The sequence below is a fragment of the Delphinus delphis genome, chromosome 1, assembly GCF_949987515.2.
Source record: "Delphinus delphis chromosome 1, mDelDel1.2, whole genome shotgun sequence".
NCBI lineage: Eukaryota > Metazoa > Chordata > Mammalia > Artiodactyla > Delphinidae > Delphinus > Delphinus delphis.
In genome coordinates this window covers 22,973,933-22,998,483 of record NC_082683.1, presented here as the reverse complement: position 1 = coordinate 22,998,483, position 24,551 = coordinate 22,973,933, and the positions used below count along the sequence as shown (strand labels likewise).

The window sequence follows — 24,551 nt, the reverse complement described above, 5'->3', positions numbered from 1 at the left end:
GGGAACTTTGGGGGTGATAGAAATGTTCAATAGCTGTATTTCGGTGATGGTTACACAACTCTTGTTTGTGTGTGTGTGTGTATGTGTTCGATATTCTTTGATATTATACATAAACTACACTAAAATGCCTTTCATTAAATAAAAGGCAACATTTTAGATACAGGGAATTTTAATTAAATAGGCATAGTTAAGACCAAAAAGATAAAGTAGACATTGCCAGCTTATCTTCAACCCTTGCCTTAACAGGCTGGTAAACACAACTTGAAACACACAGGTGAGTCTTGCTCTGTTTTATGAAACAATAAAGGAATCTCCTCAGTACTTAAATATGTTAATATAACCTGTTGTATAGATCTACCTATAAAACCAAACTCCTATAGGTTTTGAGATGGCATTCACCATCTCTGTGAAAAGTTGAACATTACTAATCAAATTAAATCATATCTTTAGAAGGGGAAAACAGTGACAGCCCTTGCTGAACCAGAATACTATCAAAACTCAAAAAGCTGATCATCGTTTAGCCACAAGCCAATCTTATTTATATCAGGACTGTCCAACAGAAATATTCTAGCAGCCATTCATCATCTGAATTCTGGTATATGAGATCAGTTTAGATACGGTATGCATAAAAAGGTCATAGACATTTCTGTGCCGTAATAAATAGGGCAGTAGCCATCTATTACTCATTAGTAGCTTTTCTGAGAGAAGTTACTAAGTCTACGCTTTCTGCCTTCTTAATGCCAGTGAAGATTACTTTTGTTCCAGGGATGTACTACTTAGGATTCTCCAAATACTCCCCAGTGATGCCTTTGGTCTTTTTTTTTTTTTTTTTTTTTTGATAATTTCTTCTTTATTTGTTGGCTGTAACTCTTCTACAAGGAAGAAACCTCTGTTCAGCTGTTTGTTTACTCTGAATTACAATTTTCACAGGAAAGGCAGGAGACACACACGATTCTGCTTACTTTAGCAATGTTTAAATCAGAACCTCAACAGATTTCTCTTTTTTTTTTTTTTTTTTGCGGTATGCGGGCCTCTCACTGCTGTGGCCTCTCCCGTTGCGGAGCACAGGCTCCGGATGCGCAGGCCCAGCGGCCATGGCTCACGGGCTCAGCCACTCCGCGGCATGTGGGATCTTCCCGGACCGGGGCACGAACCCGCGTCCCCTGCATCGGCAGGCGGACTCTCAACCACTGCGCCACCAGGGAAGCCCCATGCCTTTGTTCTTGATGACATCTGCGTAAGAGAATCCAGGGTCCTGAACTGTTTTTCGCCCAAATAGAGCATGGAGGTTTGGTCCAGTCTTGTGCTTGCCTCCCTTTTCCACGGTAGGGCACTGGACACACTGCTGAAAAATCGTCTTGCCCCTCTCCACATCACCCACTTTGAAATTGTTCCTTTGTCATATGTGATACGAAAGTTCCAATACAAGTTGGATGTCCACTTTCTCCACAACTCTTGAAGTTTACTAAAAATCACTGAATCATATTCTTAAAATGGGTGAATTTTATTATAACTTATATGCCAATAAAACTATTTAAAAGAAACAACTACATGGGAATGCCCCACAGAGCTGGCTAAATGATGAAGACAATAGGTGATGAACACAGTTCTCTGCCAGCTCCCATTTCCTTCTGAGAAAAGAAGAGGGAGCTGGAGAGTGGTCTTAGTGTTTTGGACCAGTCTTAGCAGGAACAACTCCCACAACTCTTAGAATAAAGGCCCAACTCCATCCTGGCCAGGTCTTGCCCTCTCCAGCATCAGTTCCCAACACTCTTCCATGCCTTATGTCCTCCCCAAATACACTGGCCTTCTTTCAAGACTTAATATTGATGTAGTCCTTCCCACCTCAGGGCCCCTGCATGTGCTGTCACCCCTACCAGAAACACATTTCACTTTCTGCCTAGGTACCTTCTACTCAATCTTGAGACCTCAGCTCCATTGTCTCTTCCTTGGGGAAGCTTTCCTTGATTTCCTGAGCTTGGTCAAATTCCTCTATGAATTGGTATCATAGACCCTTTCTCCCTATATAATTTACCACAGTAGCAACTTTTTATTTATCTGTGATATCATGACTCATGTTAGACCAGTCACCATGAAGATAGGAAACATGTCTAATTTGCTCACCATTGTATCCCAGGGCCCAGCACAGTGCCTGCCACATAGTAGATGCTCAGTTAATTGTTAATGACTTGCTGAAAGTTAAAATTCTAAACTTCTTAAGATCAGGGGGTTGTAGTATTCAAAACTTCTGTCATTTTGAGATATAACAACTCAATACATTATGCAATTATTATGTTCCTGAAACATTTCTTGTGCCAGAGAGCAAAAATATCTACAAAAAACTAGTAAAACCTGACCTTGAAGTTTATGGTTTCATCATTTAAGGAGCTTTTTTCTCTTCTCTAGCCAGGCTGAACAAGAAAACAGGAGAGAATGTACAAATTACCAATATCAGAAATGAAAAAACGGTCATCCGTACTGATCCCATGGACATCAAAAAGATACTAAGGGAATAATAAGGGAACAACTTTATGCACACAAATTTGATAATTTAGCTGAAATGGACCAGCTCCTTGAAAGACACAAACTACCAACACTCACAGAAAGGCAAATAGATAACCTGCATAGCCCTTCAGCTATTAAAGAAATCAAATCAATAATTCTTTTAAAGTCTTCCCAAAAAGCAAACAACAGGCCCAGATGGTTTTGCTGGTGAATTCTACCAAACATTTAAGGAAGAAATATTACCAATCCTCTACAATCTTTTCCAAAAAATAGAAACAGAGGAAACACATCTTAATTCATCCTATGAAGTCAATAGTATCACAATACCTTAAAAAAAAAGACATTATAACAAAAGAAAAGTGCAGATCAATATCTCTTACGAACAGACACAAAAATTATCAAGAAAGTATTAGCGAATCAAATCTGACAACGTATAACAAGGATGAATATGTCAACCGAGTGGATTTTATTCCAGGTTTATGGGCTAGAAGACTCTGTATTGTCAAGAACTGTTAACATTTGAAAATGCAAGGATAGTTCAACATTTGAAAATCAGTCAGTGTAATCCACCATAGCAAAAGGCTAAAGAAGAAAAATCATATCAATTGATGCAGTAAAAGCATTTAACAAAATCTAATGCCTATTCATCATCATTCAAAAAAAAAAAAAAAACAGAAACCTCTCAGCAAACTAGGAATAGAGGAAAACTTCTTCAACACAATAAAGAACATCTACAAAAAACCTACAGCCAACATCATATCAATACTTAATGGTGAGATTAAGATCAAGAATAAAGTAAGGATATCTTCTTTCTTATCACTCCTATTCAACGTCATACTGGAAATCCTAGCTAGTGCAATGAGACATGAAAAAAAATTAAAAGCGTATATATCCCTGTCTTCATTCATAGTTGGCATGGTTTTTTACAGAAAACCACCAAAATTCTGCAAAAAAAAAAACCTAAAATAAGTATAGCAAAGCCACAGGATACAAGGTTAATATACAAAAGTCTATTGCTTTTCTACATACCAGCAATGAACAAATGGAATTTGAATTTTTTAAATACCACTTACAATAGCACCAAAAAACCAAAGAACTTAGGTATATATATAACAAAACATGTTCAGGATCTATATACTAAAAAACACAGATAAAAGAAATTTTTGCAGGTCTAAGTAGAAGGGACAGTCCATATTCATGAACTGAGGTTCAATATTGTTAAGACATCAGTTCTTTTCAACTTGACATATAGACTCAATGCAATACCAGTCAAAATCCCAGTAGGTTATTTTGTAGATATCAACAAGCTGATTTATGTGGAAACATAATACTGAAAAAGAACAAAGTCGGAAGACTCACATTATCCAATTTCAAGATTAACTATAAAGCTACAGTTTTCAAGACAATGAAAGTTAGACACTTAGATCAGTGGAACAGAATAGAGAGCCCCAAAATAGACCCACATAAAAATAGTCAACTGGTTTTTTACAAAAGGGCGTGGCAAGTCAATGGAAAAATAATAGTGTTTGCAACAAATGGTGCTGGAATAATTGCATAACTATTTGCAAAAACAAATGAACCCAGGCACAGACCTTAACATCTTTCACAAAAATTAACACAAAATTGATCATAGACCTAAATGTAAAATGCAAACTATAAAATTTCTAGAAGAAAACATAGGAGAAAATCTAGGTGACTTTGGCAGCTACTCCCCCTGCCATCCCCCAGCTACACTTCTGTGTATAGTTATGCCCCTTCCAGCTACCCCACCAGCCTGAGAGATGTTGAGGATAAACACAGCCAGACATTAGTTACAGCAGTGAAAACAGAATTTATTCAATAACTACTGACACTAAGGGAAAGAGCTGAGCTCTACCCCAATCTGTGATTGGGTGTTTTAAAGGGAGAATGATGAGGAAGAGAGGCAATGGCAGGGTCTTGAGCAGAGTCAGGAAAGTGAAAAATTACAAAGAGTGAGAAGGAAGGCTGGTCCACGTAAAACCCATCTGGGTTTGCTAAGTGGCACTCATTGAGTTAGGCTCCTGCCCTCCCATGAAGGTTGGGAGACAGCAGCCATATCTTCAGGTGTTGGCTGGAACAAACAAAACTTCTTTGGGCATCCTTGAGCTTTGTCAGGCAGGCTCTTTAAGAGGGGCTAAGGACATCCTTGAGCTGTTAGAAACTGTTAGTGTTTTGTTCAGTTCTTTAGAGCTAAGGTTAGGCTTAGTCAAAAGGAGGGTTCAGAGGAACCAGGCTAGAGTCCAATCAAGGAAAGAATTTTTGTCAGAAACCAGGGGCATTTATTCATTCTGGGCTGTCAGTTCAATCTGCTTATGGTGCTTAGGGTTTTGTTAGATTTCCTGTGGCATCAGCTACCCAGGTAAGTTCTTCTTAAAAGCTTTCTCTGTAAGAGAGTTGACAGTGTCAGTTTCCCTTGGAACATGGATCTTATTCATCTCTGTCCCCCCACAGTGCCAAGCACAGCACCCAGCTCTTAGTAAGAACATGGGAAAATACTGGTTGAATTGGACAGAACTTGAAACAGAAATTGAGAAGGTTTTTCAGGGGTGCATTGGAGCATAAAAGAAACGGGTTTATAAATCAAAATCATTTTCTGTAGCTCTCTGGAGAGTGTAGCATTTCAAGGAAGGCTCTGGAAATCTTTTCTGTAAAGCGTGGAATTGCTTTCTATCGAAAATAGTTCTTGCTTGTAAGGGTGTTTCACACACACGCATGAGCTTGTGTGCACAAATTATAGAGATAATATCTGATTTTTTGGTAGAAAGAAAGAGAGGGAGAAGAAGGAGGTAGGTAGGAAGAAAGAAAGGGAAGAAGGGAGGCAGGAGGCCAGGAAGGTAGGGAGGGAGGAATGAATAGACATCTGGATGTATAAGCCTAAAGTTCAGGGAGAGGTCCAGGTTGAGATGTACATTTCGGAGCCATCAGCATATGAATGGCATGTAAAGGCCACAAGTCTGGTGAAGTCCCCAAGGGGGTGAGGGAGGATAAGGAGAAGAGAACCAATGGCAGAACTCTAGAATAACTCAAGGGTTACAGGTTGAGAAGCCAAGAAAGAACGAGCAAAGGAGATGGAGGAGGAGTAACCAGGGAAGCAGAGAAAACCAAGAGAGGGTGGGATCCCAGAGCGGAGAGGAGGGAAGGTTTGAGAGCCATGAGCAACTATTCCAAATACTGATAGGTCAAATGTCATTGAAAGTTGACCATTGGATTTATCGGTGCATAGGTAATTGATGACCTTGACAAGGGCAGTTATGGTGGAGTATGAAGGGATGAAATCCAATTCGAGTGCAATGAAAAGAAACTGGGAGGAGGGGAATTAAAGATAGTAATAATCGTGACTTTTGTTTTATTGTAAAGGGAAACAAAAGTAGCAGAAGAGGTTGGATATTGACTTGTTTTTATTTGGGGGGGATTAGAGAATTAATGGTGTGTTTGTACACTGATTGGAATGATCCAGAAGAGATGGGAACATTACTGATGTAGGCAAAAAGGGAAGGGATCTCAGCACAAATGGCTTGGATAAGGGACATAGAGTTCATGTAATGAGAGGGCCTCAATGCATGAGGAATTTTCCTGAGAGTCTCTCACACAGGCACATATCCTTCCAGATACTCACTTATCTGTATACAAACCAAGATTATTAGAATCTTTATAATGCTATTTGTCTTTTTCATCAGTCTACTTTCTTTATTCAAAAACACATCATGGGGCTTCCCTGGTGGCGCAGTGGTTGAGAGTCCACCTGCCGATGCAGGGGACACGGGTCCGTGCCCCGGTCCGGGAAGATCCCACATGCCGCGGAGCGGCTGGGCCCGTGAGCCATGGCCGCTGAGCCTGCGCTTCCGGAGCCTGTGCTCTGCAGCGGGAGAGGCCACAGCAGTGAGAGGCCTGCGTACCGCAAAAAAACAAAACAAAACAAAACAAAAGCACATCATGGACATTCTCCCAAGTCAGATCATAGAGGCCAAATTCAATCATTTTAATGGCTGCTCCGTACTCAATGTGCCATAATTTAAGGAACCAATCTCCTACTGATAGACGTTTGGATTTCTCCAGCTTTGCTATTACAAGTAACATTGTAGTGAAGATCCTTACATAGCTTTGTACTCTAGCGTACTTCAGAATGATCAACTCCTAGAAGTTAAATTGCTGCGACAAAGGACATGTGCATTTTGAATTTTGATAGACACTGCCCAGCTGTCTTCCGCTAAGGTTACCCCAGTGAATATCCCACCAGCAGGATGTGAGAGAGGGAGTGTTAACACCAGGGGATTGGTCTGAGTTTGGACTTTCCATAGCAGACTTGCTTAAGGTAGTTCAGCCTGAAAGTATGTCTGTGTCAGAACCATAAGTGATAAACAATTGGCCTCTATCTCCAGCCTGCAGGACTGTGCTGACCCCATCTGGTCTGGGGAGCTGGAGAAGCGGAGAACTGGGATGGCAAGAGAGGAGAGAGCAGACAACGCGGGGCAGGAGGGCAGATCTGGGGAGCTGCAGGGAGCCGGGCGCTAGCCTGGTTCCTCAGGCCACTCTTGTGGGGTCCCGGGCAAGTGGCTCAGCCTCTCACTGCCTGATCACAACAAACATGCTTGTGTGGATCCAGGGAGGTAGCAAACATGAAAATGAGATTGTAAATGTTGGGGCAGAGACGGCAGGCTGCCCACCAATAGTCACCCTCCTCTTCTTTCCTCCTGACACGACCCCTATTTTGTCCAGGACAACAATTTCCCCTACTTAAAAACATTACATTTCCCATCTTTCTACAGGCTGTCACGTGACACAGCTCCAGCCAATGAGATGGGGCAGAGGTGGCTGTGGGGCATTCTGGGAAATTCCCTGGAAGGGCAGGGGCCTCTGGCTTCTCCCAGAGGACCGCTGGCTGCCCAGCCTGAAAGGAGGCCCAGGTGGAGCAGCCACGCTGTGACCCCAAGGACGTCCGCACACCCTGAGGACACTGAGGGGAGATACAGGGGGAAGCTGGCCAGATGGTATCTTGGAGCTGCTGGGCTTTCACCACCTCCCACCCCAATGATTCACTGAGTGAATCTCGCCTCACTGAGTGAGAAAAATAACCCCTGACTTGTCTAGAGCTCCACTGATCAGGTTCCAGTTACTGTCAGGAAGGCCAGTCCCAACTGTACAAGTGACAGTGTGCAGGGTGACAGGGTACCAGACTGGACTCCAGGCACGCTGGCCCACCCCCCCTTCACCACTGACCAGCTGCGTGAGGGAGCCCAGAGGGCTGGGCCCCTCTGAGCCCCATTATTTCATCTATAACCAAGGCAACAGTTACAGGGACTCCAGCCTTGCAGGGATCAAGGAGGGTAAGTGACACAAACTCTTTAAAGGCTTCTGTCCTGAGACACAGGGGGCGGCCCTGACCTCTGACTGCTGGGCAGCTGACCTTGGACAACCCCCAACTGCTTTCTGGCCCTCATTTGTTTCATGTTTAACACACCTTGCAAAGTGTGATACTGTTTAAGGGAGAGAGGTTGTCCGTGTGTAAATATGTGGCTGGTTGGTAGTCCCCATCAGAGGCCACAAGAAGGGCAGCTCAGGGCTCATGCAACCAGCAAGGCCAGTGGGGTGGTGGGAAAGCATCAGACTGGGAGCCGGGAGCCCTTCTACCTGGATCGCTCTGCCTGCACTGGAATGCCCCTCCTCTTCTGGGCCTCAGTTTGCCTCCTATAAAATGCAGGGTTTGGGGTAGATGACCATGAAGAGTCTCACCATTTTTCATACTCTTGGAGTTCATTTTTCTGCTTTCACAGACCTGCAGGGAGGCGTGGTCAGGTGGCAGAGGTTGGGGTCAGCTACCGATCAGGAGTGTGAAACGTGAAGAGCCCCAGGATCCTCTGAGAGAGTCTCCAGCAGGGCGCAGCTGGGTGTATCTACTGAGACACCTGCCCATGCTGGGGGGGTGGGGGCAGGGAGGTGATGAGGGACCCGTTTTTCCACTCACCCAAGGCAGGATGGACTCTAGCCCATGTAGGCTGCCCTGCCTGGTTTGCGTGAGAGCCAGGCTTGCCTTGCACAGCGTTCACTGTAATTCAGCAGCACCTCTGAGCAGATGGACACCGGCTGGACCGACCTGTCTGGGAAGACCTGAGTCTTCTACTAATGAACCATGTGACCCTGAGGGAGCCACTTAACGTTTCTGGGTCTGTTGCCTCATCTCTAAACATAAGGATGTCAGACCAGGTGCTTTTGAAGATCCTTCCAACACTAAAATATAGGATTCTTGATTTAGGATAATAGTACTCACACTCTAATTAGACTATTGGGAAGATGAATTAAGATCAGCCATGCTTCAAGTATATTAGGCTTTTCTCCCACTATTCCTCTTGATTTTATACGTTAGCTATTCTTGCCCTCTACCCTAACCCAGTGGAGCATATCTGTAGGCTGTTGCCATCCAGTATCCTGTCACCCTTTTACTAGTAAAGCTGTAATTTCCCCCAGAATTTCCCCCTCCCCTACTCTCAGCCCATCCCAGGCTTAGGCTGGATCAACCCCACCTCCAGATTGCAGGATCTTTCTTGATTGGATTAAGCCAATCACCACATTCCTTCCCACTGACCCAGATCAGTTCAGGGATAGGTGTGTGACCCTTGGAGCCAATGGGAATCGGCCCAGGACTTTTGATTAGTTGTTGAGGAAGCTTTCTCTTCTCTGCTGGACTCCAGTCTGGATGGAAAACCATCTGGCCTCCAAGAAGTGAGATCTGAGCATGGCCTTGCATGGGGGAGAGATGCTAAAAGAGAACGTCCTGGTGGCATCCTTTGAGCCCCTGAAACAAGGTGGAGCTAAAGGTCCATCCCTGAGCTTGTCAGTGGCATAAAACCAATAAATCGCTTCTGAGCTCAAGCCAGGTTTACGCACTGAGGTTCCTGTCACAGGAGATGAAAGAGCCTAATGGCTGCCTCCCCTCCAGCATCTAAGTCTCCAAGCTGAGACCAGCACAAAACTTTGCCGTGTCAGCCTCTCCCCCAGGGGTGTGAGTCAGGTTCATCTCCCGCTGCCCCTTCTCCCCGTTCTCTTCCCTCCCAAGGAGGAAGCTGCAGAAACCACCCCATAATGGCATCTCCAAGGGCGAGGGCACATTATCCCCAGACTTTAATGAACCGAGCAGCCTTGTCACTGCCAGACCTGCGTCACGCAGTGACCGTGAGGGCTGCTGACTCACCCTGTGGGTTCCTGGTGCTGACTGGCCTTCTGGCAGGAGGCAGGTTTGAGCTGGGAAGCCACGGGTCATATTTAAGGTGGGGGCTGGATGGGAGCATTCACATAGAACTCTTTAGAGTCAAGGCTCTGGGAGGGCTCTTAGAAGCGCCTTGTTCTGCAGATGTGCAGAGAGGTCATGGGACTTGCCTCGGGTCACACAGGGATCTGGAGACTGAGTTGGGCCCAGAACCCAGATCTCGCTGTTCTGAGTCCAGTTGCTCCTTTCACTCTGCCATGGCTTCTTCCCAGGATGAGATCTGTTTCCTCTCCGGGTCCTAAGCAGCCTCTCTCATAGAATCCTTGCTATCTCCCGGAGTCTACACTACACTGAACACCCCCAGTTATTCCATCAGCGGTCCCGGCGCCGGTGGGTGCAGAAGGGATATGGATGGGTACCGCAGGGTCTGCTGCACTCATTCCCAGGGCCTGAGCTGAGCTCTGGGCTCAGGCACTGCCCCTCTTCTCAGATCTTATGCATGCCCTTCTTCACCCTGAGTCAGGATCTCCCCTCACCACCGGCTCCCGGGCCCCACAGCGGGTGGAGCTCCGCCTGCCTGCAGGACACACCCTTGCTCTGTTTTGTTGCTGGAAGGCCTGGGCTGACCTTGCTGGCCATCTCTAACCTGCCCCAGTTTCTCTAAATGCTGTCTGGCCTCCTATCAGCCATGACTGGGGCTGCCTCCGAAGTGCTGCTGTCTCTTTGAGCAGGAAAGTCTATTGCCCGCATCCCTGAGTCTCCATGTCTGGTCGGCCTCCATGTAGACCCCTCTCCCACTGCCCAGCGGTGCCCAGAGCCTCTGCAGACCATCAGCGGTGGGACGGGGAGGGCTGGAGGCCAGGGCTCCCCATCACCTCTCACCCAGCTCAGCAAGTCATCTGGCACCCAATTCAAGTCAACAGCCACTTATCTGAGCAGCTACTGTGTGCAGGCAGCGTGCTCAGAGCTTCCCACGGCCCCTCCTGTGACCCCCGCAAGTGCCCTGTGGAGGAGGGTTCATCAGCTCCACCTGCCAAGTGGGGAAACTGAGGACCTGCCCCAAGGTCACCTGCCTAGCCCTAAGACACCCTGAAGGGGATGCACACACATTCCCTCCCTCCCACTGCCCCTGCAGGGATGTGGTTTTCTGTAACCTCCAGGTACAACCCGCTCTGCAGTCTCCCTTCTTAAATCCTTGGCCACTGTTTACCTGGAATCATCCCATGGATCTCACTGGGTAAATGTCAGAGACTGTCTCCTGGAACCAGAGGCCAGGACCAAGCGGCCAGCAGACCCCACAGCCCTGCTCCGGCGAGGGCCTTCTTCAACCACAGTCACCAGGGTGCTGCATCTGCCCCACTTTGGACTTTGCGACAATCACAAGAGGGCTTGTTGTCAGAACTGATTTGTGAGGGTTGAAAGGCTTCGGATGAAGATCTCTGCTGTGGGACCGCTGGACTCAGGCAAAAATCCAAGGCCATCATCAGCTGTTTGGGTGAAACATGATGACTGTCGTGAAATTTTAATTAAACTCTTACTGGCATGAATAATTGAGCATGACGGTCAGGTGCACTGACTTCCTCAGGCCCGCTCTGGAAGGAGAGCAGGGGCAACCTCGGTGTCAGGTGCAGGGCTCTGGGGGAGTCTGCAGATGCCCCAGGTGCTGAGGGGGCAGCGAGCGACAGGACTTTCACCCTCACCGGCCCCAGGAGCTGCCCCCATTATCTCTCACCTCAGGGGAGTCATTTTTCCCTGTTTCCTGCTCTGCTTGGCCCAGCAGGAAGCGGCAGGTGAGAGGAGCAGATGGGAGGAAGAGACGGAAAAGCAAGAGGTGTTGAGGGTTGCGGTCTGGATTGCAGCTGAACCTCAGGTATAAATCGCGATTACCCAGCTTGCTAGCTGTGCTATCTTTAGCAACTCACTGTACCTCTCTGAGCTTCAATTTCCTTATCTGAAAAATAAGGACCATAACTCCCATCATTTGAGAAATACTGATTATTTTCTCCTGACCCACTCCTCCCTGCTCAGCCCGCAGCCCCAAAGTTCCTCTCCCGCTCCCACACCACCAGCAACCCTCAGCTGATGAACAGTATTGAGGTGGACGCCTGGTCCACACTGGCCAGGTTAGCAGATCTCCCCTCTCGGGAATCTCAATTTGGAACATGGAGACAGAGTCATTAAACTGTGGCAGCCGGCTGGAAGAGGGGTAGCTCAGGGCAGGTAGGGGCCACCATTTTGGTGTGGCCACAGTGGGTCAGAGTGGGCAGAGGAGGCCCCACCCCCGGCCGTACCACGTAAACACACATACTCATGAATGAGTACAAATGAAAACTGGGGAAATCTGAGTAAGGCGGGTGGGTTGTATCAATGTCAATCTCCTCATTGTGATATAGTCCTGCGGTTTTAGAGGATGTTACCATTGGGGGAAACTGGACAAAGGGTACACAAGATCTCTCTCATTCCTTTCTTTTTTAAAATTCAGCTAACTATCAATTCCCCCACAGGAGGATGAATGCTTGCCCAGCTGGGGGCTGTGGTAGGATCCATCTGGCCAGTGTCACCTGATTGTGTGGGCAGGGCTCCCGTTAGATCCAGTGAGGAAGGAGCTTACCTGGGTTGCCTTCTGTGGCCAGGTTGGAGCTAATAGAGAAACTGGGCCTGGGTCTCCTTCTTCTGTGGGTGGGTGGGATCTAAGACATCCTGCCGCCGTGTTGTTCCTCCAGTCCTGGGGCCCTTAACCTGTCTGCCTTCCTCAGTCCACTTTACAGAGTGCTCCTTTGGTCCTCTTGTCATTTCCAACAACGATAGTTATGCTTCATGGGGAGGAACAGGGAAAGACCTCTGTATTATTTCTTATAACTTCACAGGGCTCTTCAATTACCTCCCCCCACAAAAAGGTTAACTTTAAAAATAAATTATCTGCCAGAAAAAAATAAATAAATAAGACGAATACCACCAAGCTCATTGCATCATTGTGAAAATTAAGTAAATTAACATATGCAAAGAACTTAGACCATGCCTGCCATGCAGGGGTGCAAGACAGATATTCATTCTTCTCCAAGAATTTAGGAATGTTATGTTTCTAAAGTGTTTTTGAAGTTCAAAATATAATTTTCCCTAAAACTCTGTTATACACTGGGGTTGGACCAAAAGTCCTAACGGCTTCTACCACTACTAACCATGATAACAAGGCTTCTTTGGGGAAATGTAGTGCAAACGCCAGACACCAACAACACATCCTCCCTTCCCTGGGCCATTCCCAAGAAATGGGGGAAAAAATTGTACGGGTGCCCTAAGCAGAGAGAGCAAAGCAGAGTGAGACCAGGCTCTGTAGACATAAGAAGTCACAGTCAGGGTCGACGGAGACCAGGAGCCTGAATGTGCCTCCGATCCACGTCCCTTTAGAACACCAGTGACACCGCCCACGGTCGGTTGGTGGCTTACTGTGCGCCAGGCTACCGCCCACGGTCGGTTGGGGGCTTACTGTGCGCCAGGCTGTGTGTGCACCACCTCATTAATTCTCACCACCACTCTCCAAGGAAGGGACTGTGTTAACCTGTTTTACAGCTGAGGAAACTGACACTGAGAAGTTAAGGGACGGAACTTCCCAAGGTCACAGCTTGGATCTAAATCCCAGACCTGTGGCGACTCCACCCCTGGCCCCTGACCACTGCCCTCACTGCCCCTCTACTCCTGGGTGTCCATTTGTATGGCTTTTAGGGCTCATGTCCTCAACTCCCCTGTGAGGGAAGAGCTGTTTAAATCACTGTCCCCCATCTACAGATGAGGAAACTAAGGCCCAGAGAGGGAAGGCAACTTGCCCAAGGTCACACAGCAGGGAGTTGGGGGATCCCCATGTACCTAACTCCTCCTCTAGGGCTACCTTGCCTACCCCCCACCGCCCTCCCCACAACAATCCTCAGAGGAAAACACAGACTGAGGCCCCCTTCTCCCTGGGACGGGGGTGTCGTGGGCTCACAGAAAAGCCTCCATTTGCGGTATCTCCTGTCCTGGTGGCCAAACCCCTCTTTCTAAGTCTGCACCACATCCACCTTATCCTCCCCACCCCCGAGCCCATGACACAATAAAGATGTTTAAAAAAATAAAACAAAAACCAAAAAAAAAATTTAATGATATCAGCTTCCAGCCACTGGGAAACTGTGCCTGACCCTTTTAGTGTTCTACATGTGTTACTTCAGTTTAGTCTCGTAATACTTTAGTGAAGTATAATATAATTGACATAAACTGCATGCATTTAAAACATACAATTTGGTAAGGTTTTTTTTTTTTTTTTTTTTCCGGTACGCGTGCCTCTCACTGTTGTGGCCTCTCCCGTTGCGGAGCACAGGCTCGGGACGCGCAGGCTCAGCGGCCATGGCTCACGGGCCCAGCCGCTCCGCGGCATGTGGGATCTTCCCGGACCAGGGCGCGAACCCGTGTCCCCTGCATTGGCAAGCGGACTCTCAACCACTGCGCCACCAGGGAAGCCCAGTAAGTTTTTTTATATACATCCTTGAAACCATCACTGCAATCAAGATAATCAAAGTACCCATCACCCCCCAAAATCTCCATGTGCTCCCTTATAATCCCTCTCTCCTGTCCGTCTCTGCTCTCCCCCATCCCTGGACAGCCATCCCTGGACAGCCATGGATCCGCTTTCTGTCACTATCAATGAGTTGGCATTTTCTAGAATTTTATGTAAATAGAATCATACAGCAATGTGATCCTTTATAGCTGGCATCAGTGTAATTATTTTGAGATCCACTCATGTTGCATGTATCGATAGTTATTTTATTGCTAAGTAGTATCACATTATATAAATATGCTGAATTTGTCCATCCATTGACCTGTCAATGGACATTTGGGTTGTTTCTAGTTTGAGGCTATTATATTTAAAGTTGCTATGACTTTCACGTTCCCCTTTGGTGAATAACTGGGAGTGGAAGAGCTAGATCATATGGTACGTGTTTAACTTTGTAAGAAACTATCGAACTGTTCTCCAAATTGGCTGTATGATTTTATATTCCCACCAGCAATGTACGAGCATTCCAGTTCTTCCATACCCTGGGCAAAACTTGATATGGTCCATCTTTTAAATTTTAGCCATTGTGATACCCCAGGTCTATAGAGGCATTTCACTGTGGTTCTAATTCGTGCTTTCCTAATCACTAATGGTGTTTGGCATCTTTTCATGTGTTATTTATTTGCCATTCACAGATCTTCTTTGATTACGTGCTCAACTCCTTTGTCTACCATTTATTGGTTGTTTGTTTTGAGGGTTCTTTACACGCTCTGGATATAAATCTTTTATCAGATATATGCTTTGCAAATATTTTCTCCCAGTCCATGGCTTGTATTTTAATTCTCTGACTATCTTTCAAAGAGTAAATGTTTTTTTTAACTTTCATTAACTTCAATTTATCAGTGTTTTCTTTTACAGATCATGCTCTTGGTGTCATCTAAGAAAGTTTGCCTAACCCAAGGTCACAAAGATTTTTTCCTCTGTATTCTTCTAGAAGTTATATCATTTTAGGATGTATATTTAGATCTGTAATCAATTTTAAATTAAGTTTTTGTGTGATGTAAGGTATGAACTGAAGCTCACTTTTTTGCATAGGGACATCCAATAGTGCCAGGACCATTTGATGAAAAAACAATTTCTCTACTGAATTTCCTTTTCACCTTTGGCAAAATTCAGTTGTGCATATATCTATGGGTCTCTTTCTGGACCCTCTATCTTGCTCTATTGATCTTTCTGACAAATATGTCAATATGACACTGTTTTGAGTCCTTGAGCCTTATAAGTCTTGAAGTTAAGTAGCGTTAATCCTCCAAATATATCCTTTTTCACAGTGTTTTGACTATTCTAGGTCTTTTGCATTTCCCTATGAATTTTAAAAACAGCTTGTACATTTCTAAAAAAAACAAATGCCTGTTGGGCTTTCAATTAGATTGAGTTGACCGAGAGAACTGACGCATCAATATTAGGTCCCCTGACCTTGAACGGTATATGTCTCTTCATATATTTGGATCCTGTTTAATTTCTCACACCGATGCTTTTTTTTAGTCCAGAGTGTATAGGTCTCATACATCTTTTTTCAGAGTTATCCCTGAGCATTTAAAAATTTTTGATGCTGTTGTAAATGGTATTTTTTATTTCAATCTCTAATTGTTCATTACTAGTAAATATACAGTTGATTTTTCTATATTGATCTTGCATCCTGCAACCTTGCTAAGCTCATTTATTAGTTCTAATAACTTAGATTCCTTTGGGTTTTCTATGTAGCTGATCACGTTGTTTGCAACTAAAGTTTTACTTATTCCCTTCCTGTGTGGATGCATTTCATTTCTTTTTCACACCTCATTGTACTGGCTAGACCCTTAAGTACAGTGTTGAACAGAGCAGATTTTGAAAAAGGACATCCTTCTCTTGTTCCTGATCTTAGGGGTAGAATATTCACTCTTTCACCATTAAGTATGTTAGCTGTTGGCTTTCACAGGTTCTCTATGACAGTTTGCAAAAGTTCCTTTTTATTCCTGGTTTGCTGAGAATTTTCATAAGGAATATAAATGGCAAATAATGAAATGTTAAAACATGTGTAAAAACTGATTGGAAAGTGGCCACCATACTTCTTCTCTGTCTGCATCTGTCTCCTGACCTTTGAAATATGACTTTGCTTCTCTTCCCATCAAGAGATGAGGTCTTTTTCCCCAGCTCTTGAATCTGGGATGGCCCTGTGACTTGCTTTGGCCCATAGAATGTGGTAGAAGTGACATGCCAGTTCCCAGCTGTTCTAGAATATGCCCAGGGTTGTTGTCTTTTTGTGTTTTTTTAAACTTTTTATTTTATACTGGAATATAGTGGGTTAACTATATGTGTGTTAGTTTCAGGTGTACAGCAAAGTGATTCCATTATACATATACACGTACCTATTCTTTTTCAAATCCTTTTCCCATTTTAAGTTGTTACATAATATTGAGCAGAGTTCCCTGTGCTACACAGTAGGTCCTTGTTGGTTATCCTTTTTTGAGTACAATTAGAGGATAGATGTGTGGACACAGAGGCGGAAGGGGAGGGTGGGATGAATTAGGAAATTAGGTTTGACATAAATACACTACCATGGGTAAAATAGATAGCTAGTTGGAACCTGTTGTATAGCACAGGGAGTACAACTCGCTGCTCTGTGATGACACAGATGGGTGGGATGGGGGGTGGGAGGAGGGAGGTCCAAGAGGGAGGGGACATATGTATACATATAGCTGATTCACTTCATTGTACAGCAGAAACTAACACAACATTGTAAAGGGCTGTTGTTTTTTTTAAAATCAGGTATGGTAAGACACGCAGACACAGAAATGATTGTCATTAAGGAGGAAGTTTATCCTCACAGATCCCTAGAAGAGCAGAGCACACTGCACAGGGCCATCTGGGGAAGCACTAGGGTGGGTTAGGAGGCAGAAGGAGAGTAAGGGAGAACATGGCCCAGAGTCTTTATTAGGGTTTTTGTGAGAAGGAATGGGTGGGGCAAGGTAGGTATGCTGAGTAACCTTCGGATTGGACAGTTGGAATAATTTTTGCAGACTATGGACTATTGGAGTCACCCCGAGGTGCCTGGTAACTGGCTCTGGGGTCATTTAGGGCAGGGGAAATATTGGCATGGTATGTGAGAGTTTGATAAAGAAGAAGAGTGGGGTATGGGCTCTGGCTTGTATCTCTAGGTGAGTAACTTTTTTTCCTTTTTTTTTTTTCATGTCTGTCTTTGACCATAGTTTTCTTTTTTTCCTTTTCCCTTAGGGTGCTTACTAGCTGGACTCTGAGTGGTCCCCAGTGGCCTCTGCTGTGAGCGGTGGCCTCCCTTTCTAGGGCATCCCACTCAAGCTCAGGGGGGCTGGGGTTTACATCTGAGAAAGCACCAGTGCTATCAGCTTTCTTTTTCAAGTTTTTTTCTTTTGAGTGTGGAATTCCCTGGTACTGACACGCAGTACTTCAGAGAGCCCTTGCACATTGATTAGATGTTTTACTTTTTTTTGTTAATTGAACCATATCCTCGGGGAGTGAGGGGTCTGAAGGGAACCAGGACTGGGATGTTCCTTTCCTTTCCCCTCTTTTTTTTTGTTTTTTGTTTGTTTGTTTTGCGGTACGCGGGCCTCTCACTGTCGTGGCCTCTCCCATTGCGGAGCACAGGCTCCGGACGCACAGGCTCAGCGGCCATGGCTCACGGGCCCAGGAGCTCCGCGGCATGTGGGATCCTCCCGGACCGGGGCATGAACCCGTGTCCCCTGCATCGGCAGGCGGACTCTCAACCACTGCGCCTCCAGGGAAGCCCTCCTTTCCCCTCTTTTATTAAACATTGAGCCTCTGGTGTCCAGGGAGGGGCCCTTTTATATCCCACTGGGTGGGGAAACAAATCGCAACAGCAGGAAGCAGATGACAGCAGAGAAGCTTGCAGCCTGAACCACAAGGATTGCAGGGCATCACGCTCCCCGGAGGAGGAGGAGAAACTCGCACTGACCTCGCAAATGGGACCCTCGACACGTGGCAAAGGTTCAGGTGGCGCACTTCCCGACTACTCTACAGAACAGGCGCAAATGTGACTCCGCGAAGCTCCCACGGGAAAGGGGAGGTGGTGACCGTCACCTTGAGTATATAACGTCCCAGGTACTAGGCACGTTCATCGAAATGACTCAGATGGCCCCAAGGCTTGTAGGTCCTGCCCAATCAGCTGGTCAGACTTGTCCCACAGCACCAGAAGTGTGGTCACTCCTTGTCCCCTGCAGAGGGGTCTCTTGGGGAAACGGAAGTAGCTAATCACCTCCACACCCCCAGATGCTCTGTCCTGAACACCTGAAACTCTAGACCACCAACAGCTCCGGGAGGACTCAGCTTTTCGAGCTCCACAATCCGCGGTTGGGAAATCACGGCGCCACCCGACAGAAACAGCACAATGCTGTCACCATCAAGCAGCACGCGCCCCAACACCTGGCTGTGCCTCTCAGGGCAGTGGCCGCTGTCTGTGGGGTCCGGTCAGTAAGCAGAGGGCAGTCTGAAGACATAGCATCTCCACCTAGTGTCAAACCACCCCGCTTTGCTGTACCAGTTGTGTTAAAATATACCCAGTGTTGAGCATCTTTTCATGTGCCTGTTGGCTAGTAAAATAATACAAAAGAATCTCTATACAAAACAGAAACAGACTCACAGGCATAGAAAGCAAACTTATGGTTACCAAAGGGGAAAGGGAGGGGGAAGGGAAAAATTAGGAGTATGGGATTAACAGATACAAACTACTATACATAAAATAGATAAGCAACAAGGATCGACTGTATAGCACAGGGAACTGCATTCAATATATTATAATAACTTATAATGAAAAATAATCTAAAAATATATATATATATATATATAACTGAATCTCTTTGCTGTGCACCTGAAACTAACACAATATTGTAAATCAACTATACTTCAATTTTTAAAAATATACTCAGGGTTTTTTTTAACCAGGTATGGTAAGACGTGAAAACTTGTTATAGAGGAGGAAGTTTAAACGCATAGATCCCTAGAAAAATGAGGCACAGCACAGCATGCAGGGCCACATGGGGAAGCACAAAGGTGGGTCAGGAAGCAGAAGGGGAAGAAGGGAAGGCATGGCCCAGAGCTTTTTTCAGGGCTTTTGTGGGAAGAAATGGGCAAGGCAAGGTAGGAATGCTGAGTAAGCTTAGGATCAGATAATCTGAGTAATTTGGGCAGCTCTGGGCTATAGGGGTGGTCCCTGGTTGCCAGCACCTAGCTTGGGGTGATTTAGAGCAGCAAGAATATTGACTTGGTATGTGAGAGTTAGATAGAGGTGGTCAGGGCTGGAGGCTCTGGATTGGTTGGTTTGTACATCAAAGCCATTCTCACAGGAGAGTCGCTTGCTATCTCTAGGAACTAACTAGCCCTTCCTGGAGAGAACCAGCCTCTAACACAGAGCATCAAGAATATGGAAAACAAGAATATGTGGTCAGTCTGCCAACCCATGTCTCAAAACAACTCTGTGCGCTTTCACTCCCTCTTTTGTACCTTTATCTTCACCATGAAGATAGGAACAGGCCCACTGTCAGATGAGGCCACATGAAAGAGAAATGAGCCATCCCAACTGAGGCCATGCTAAACCAGGGACTGCCCCCGCCCTAAGCCAGTCCACAGCTGACGGCAGGTGCATGAGTGAACCCAATCAAGATCAAGCAGACCCACTCCATCAGCAGAAGCACCCAGCTTATGTACACACTCCTGAGCTAAATAAATGCTTATATCTTAAGCCAGTAAGTTTCTGGGTGGTTTGTTATGCAGTATTAGCTAACTGATACACCACATCTCTCTCACTGCAGAGCTGCGGGACTCAATAGCTTTGCAGTGTTTCCTCTAGTGCCTTGGTTCTTCTCAATCGTCTCTTCACCATTATCTTTGTTCCTAAGATTCCACAGGTATTTCACCCTGCCTAAAGAAACTGAGCTGCTAGAACTCACATCCCCCTTTCAGTGCATCCTTTATTCAACCACCCAGCAGATACTTAAAATGTGCCTACTGTATGCGCCAGGCACCAAAGAATAGAAAATGACGAAGATAGTGATAGAACCTGCCACCAAAGGACTTACAGGAGATATGAAAATTAAATAAATAATTGCAGAAATAACTACAGTGGAGTTAAACATAGCATTTCACCCAGAATTTGTTCCATTCAGCATAGCCCAATGTAGCCCAATGTGCAATTAAGTTGCAGCCACAACACTCAGCCAGAACTGTCAGAGCTTACCTTGTGAGAGAGCAGGTGCCCATAGTGATCGGAACTCACACCCCTCCATGAACAGCGGGACTGCCTCTGCGAGGGGGTACACCAGCTCCAGACCAGAGGAGTCCCGCACAGCTGTAATGAAGGAATTACAGGGTCCTGGAGAAGGAGTCTGGAGGACTTTGAAGACAGACCATCAGGAGGGAGAGGCCGGGTGGGTTGGAAGAGGAAGCCTCCACCAGGGTCAGCCAGGCTGGATCTCGGTCTCAGATCTCCCACCCACTCACTGGTGACCTTGGGAAAGCCCCTTAACTCCTCTGAGCCTCAGTTTCCCTAGGATCCTGTGAGGGTTGATGAATATAATGCATGTGAATATGCCCAGCACAGCGCTTGGCTCAGAAAAGATGGGCTGGAATGAAATTTCGTCCACTGTGATGAGGAGACCTGGGACCAGGACCCAGTGTTCTGATGTCTGAACTCTGAGCCTTCTGCCTTCCCTCCTGTTCTAGAAGCTAAACCCAGTGTCCCTCCCTTTGGACCCAACAATGAGTCACTTTACACTGGGTGCCTCCCTTGGCCATGTGCCCCTCACAGCATTCAAAGATGCCGGGATTCATCAGGGCACCGCTCCCTGGGATGACCGCAGCTCCACACCAGCTCCTTTCCCATCTCCCTCCCTCCCTCTCTCGAGATTCCACATCCTTGGGACAATAGCTGAGTGCATTTGCAGAGAGTTTCTAATGGCTGGTTGGGTCCCTTGAGGACTACTGTGCATTCCCTATAATGACATTCATTAGTCTCTCTGACATCAATACCGTTCTCAGGTTAATATGTTTAACTTAATGAGGCATTATTTTCAGTTAGAAAACTCCTGAAGAAGCATGTTTTCTCCTGGTGAACGAAGCTGATGAATAGATTAATACCAGGCTTGAAAAGCTGACCAAGAATTTGAGTCTAACCAGCTCCTTTTTCTTCTTCACGTATGAACTGAGCTTGAGTTAATTTGCATTAAACTTGTCATTTCTTAGAGTAAGAAACAGGAGGAAGATCCCCACTTTGGCTCTGTGATTTGTCTTCCATGTGCCTGCTGTTTCCCTCCTCCCATCCCCAGCCCCAGCTCTAAGACCAAGGATCAGCAAATGATGCGGGGGGAGGGGGACGTAGCATCTGAAATTGAGCAGCAGGAGGGGGCAGAGTGTGAAAGGGGAGCCCCCACGTGGCTACAGAGGCCACCAGCACAGTGCGCACAGCGGGATTCTGGCTGGCCCGTCTCTGTCATCGCCCGCTTTGTGGGGTTCACTGTGCCCAGAACCTCAATAGACATTTGCTGAATGAGTTCAGTAGATGATCAACAAATGGCTCTTATGTATTCAAGGAATCACATGATACCAAGAGAGAGAAAATACTCAATGTCCCAGATACATCTGGTGGGTGAGTCAGTGTTTATGACTCCTGGCCTAAGGGCCAAGTATGACCCAAAGGCCAACCTCCTTTGATTAATCGACCAGTGGATATTCCCACATCCCTTTTCCCAAGGGCACCTAGAGACACTGCCAGCCATAAGATGCCAGCTTCTCCCAGAAACGGGCTTCCAAGTCATACCAGTTCAATGTGCTGTGTTTGCACAAAAGTCAGGTGGCAGGAAGGGACTCAGCACACTTGCTGTACCCACCCTCCCCACTCACTCCGGACAAGTCCAGCCCTGTTTCCATTGCGTTCAGAGTCAGGGTGGGAGTGTTTGCTATGGAATGAATGAGGGTTTTACAGGCAGACGGAGTTTATTCCAAACTCACTTCTGTCCCCTCCCCAGCCTGAGAGAGCTTGGGCAAGTCCCTCCACCACTCTGAGGCTACGTTTACTTAGTTGTAAAGTGGCAATAATGCTGCATTCTTTATTGTGTCACTAAAACGAATTAAATGAAACCACACGTGTAACACAGGGAGTGCTCGGTGAATGCAAAATTAAATTGGAAGGAGATGATTTCATCAGGCCCTTCCCAGGATTTTACCTTCCGGCCTCCTCAAATCTACGTTCCCTCCTGCAGTTCTCCAGCCCAACTGATCCAAGTTGTGAGTCTGACCATGGGATCTCCTGCCTTCCTGGCCCATCTTTTCCACATCCCTGGTCTCCCACTCTGTTGGCTGTAGCTGCTCCTACAGGGTCTTGACAGCCAGCCCATCTAAGGTCTTAGATAATAACCTGCCCACAGCTTGCGCATGTGCCCTTTAGTATATCCAAGAGTGCCCCTCCCCCATCATATGGTATCATGGCTGATGGAGAGAGCTTAGCTTTGGCGTTCTTTTTTCTGGACCACCCAAACCTAGGACAGAGTTTCAGTGCCTCATCAGTGAGAAAACAAAGCTAACATACCATTCACCACTGCTGTTTTCTCTCCAAAGGCCCCTGTCATATACGGTTTCCAAGGCTTAGTTGGGGAGGGCACCAAGAGCCTGGCACATGGGGGAGCCATGAGATAGTAGAAATAATGATTCTAGGGTGGATGGAATGAGGTTCTGAAGCCAATTGTGCCCTCCTCCCCTTGGCTGTGGGGGCCTGGTTGTAGGGACAGGCCCTCACTCTCCTTTAGAACCTTGGATAGTGGCCATGCTGGCCTAGGTTCTAACCCCAGCTTCCGTATGTCTTTCATGACTCAAGGAACAGTAAATTAATATAGTGAGAAGGAATCTCGGAGAGAGAGTTTGACAATCTCTCTCTTCATTTTACAGGTGAAGAAATGCCAAGAGTGTTGGAGTAGTGACGTAAATTGATAAAATGGTCACTGGACTAAAAGGCCAGTGACCTGGATCAGCTTTATATCCCCTTGGGCAAAATAAATTCCCTCCATGAGCCACAATCCTCTGCTTCTAGGATGCCTGGTTTGAGGTACAATGCAGGTGCTATCTCTGAGGTCCACAGCCCTAATTCTGTCCCCATGTGGGGAAAACCACCCAACAGGCTTGTGAGTCTGCTGATTGCCCACCAAATTTTTGTACTCCAAGTATCTTATCCCTTCTGTTCTCCTATACAGAAGATCCTTGATGAGTGGCTAATAAATGTGGCCATATTCGTCAACACCAAACTAGTTAGATCTTTTAGAAGCTTCTTCAGCAGACACCTCATGAGACGTTGAAATGTTTTTCAACAGGTCAAGAAAGCAACTCCCAGATTCAGAGAATGTTCTAGCTGGAAGTGTTTTGGCAATTGTTCCATCCAAACTTCCGTATTTTATAGATGAGAAAACTGAGGTCCAGGGAGAGAAAAAGTCCTACCGAGGGTCCCTCCGTGAGTTAGTGGCAGAGCTGGAACCGGAACCAAGATCAGCTCCTGGCCCCAGACAACATCCCTGTCTACTTCCCTCTGCAAGTGCTGCAGAAATCCACCCAAAATATTTCAGTCATGTCCCTGGGCTGAAGACCCTAAACATCAGCCCTGCTATGATGATAGCTAACAATAGCAATGACGTCACTGTGTGTTGGCTACTCTGCACGCATTATTCCATTGATGCTTCACGAGAGCTCTATGAAGTAATCCCCAATGTTAGTGGCATTTGAAAGATGAGGAAATTGGGGATATAGATACTTGGCTGGTTGGTGTGAAATAGGAGATACGTGCTCTGAACCACATGGCTCTTTACTTCTCAAAGGCCCTCTAAGCCAACTGGATCTTCAGCTTACTCTACCTACTCCGAGACCTCACCCTACCTCTCTCCCCCCAGATCTCTGCTTCTCCAGTTGGTGGAGTCCCAGGCACAGCACCTTTTGGAATATAAGCCAACCTTCCTAGAGCGTCAATACGACTCAAAGATTTAGTGGAAGATTTTTTTTAATTCAAGAAAATACAAATATATAATGGAATACAGGGAAAATTAACATGACTTTTTTCAAGATCAGTGCACAGTCCTCAAAATGTTCCTTTCCGTGGTGGCTCATTTCTGTCATTCTCAGATGCCCAGAGAGCATTCACTACTCCCTGCCCTAAGAGGGTTTTGTAAGAAAAGTTTCAGGAGCATTGCCCTTAATAATAACTGGCATCCTAAAGATCATCTAAGCCCTCAGTAA

At 46.1% G+C, this 24,551-nt stretch overlaps 1 pseudogene; it reads right to left on the bottom strand.

The window, feature by feature from the left end:
• Positions 1–679: 679 nt before the first annotated feature.
• Positions 680–21,772, bottom strand: LOC132422708 (cytochrome c-like; annotated as a pseudogene).
• Positions 21,773–24,551: the final 2,779 nt, after the last annotated feature.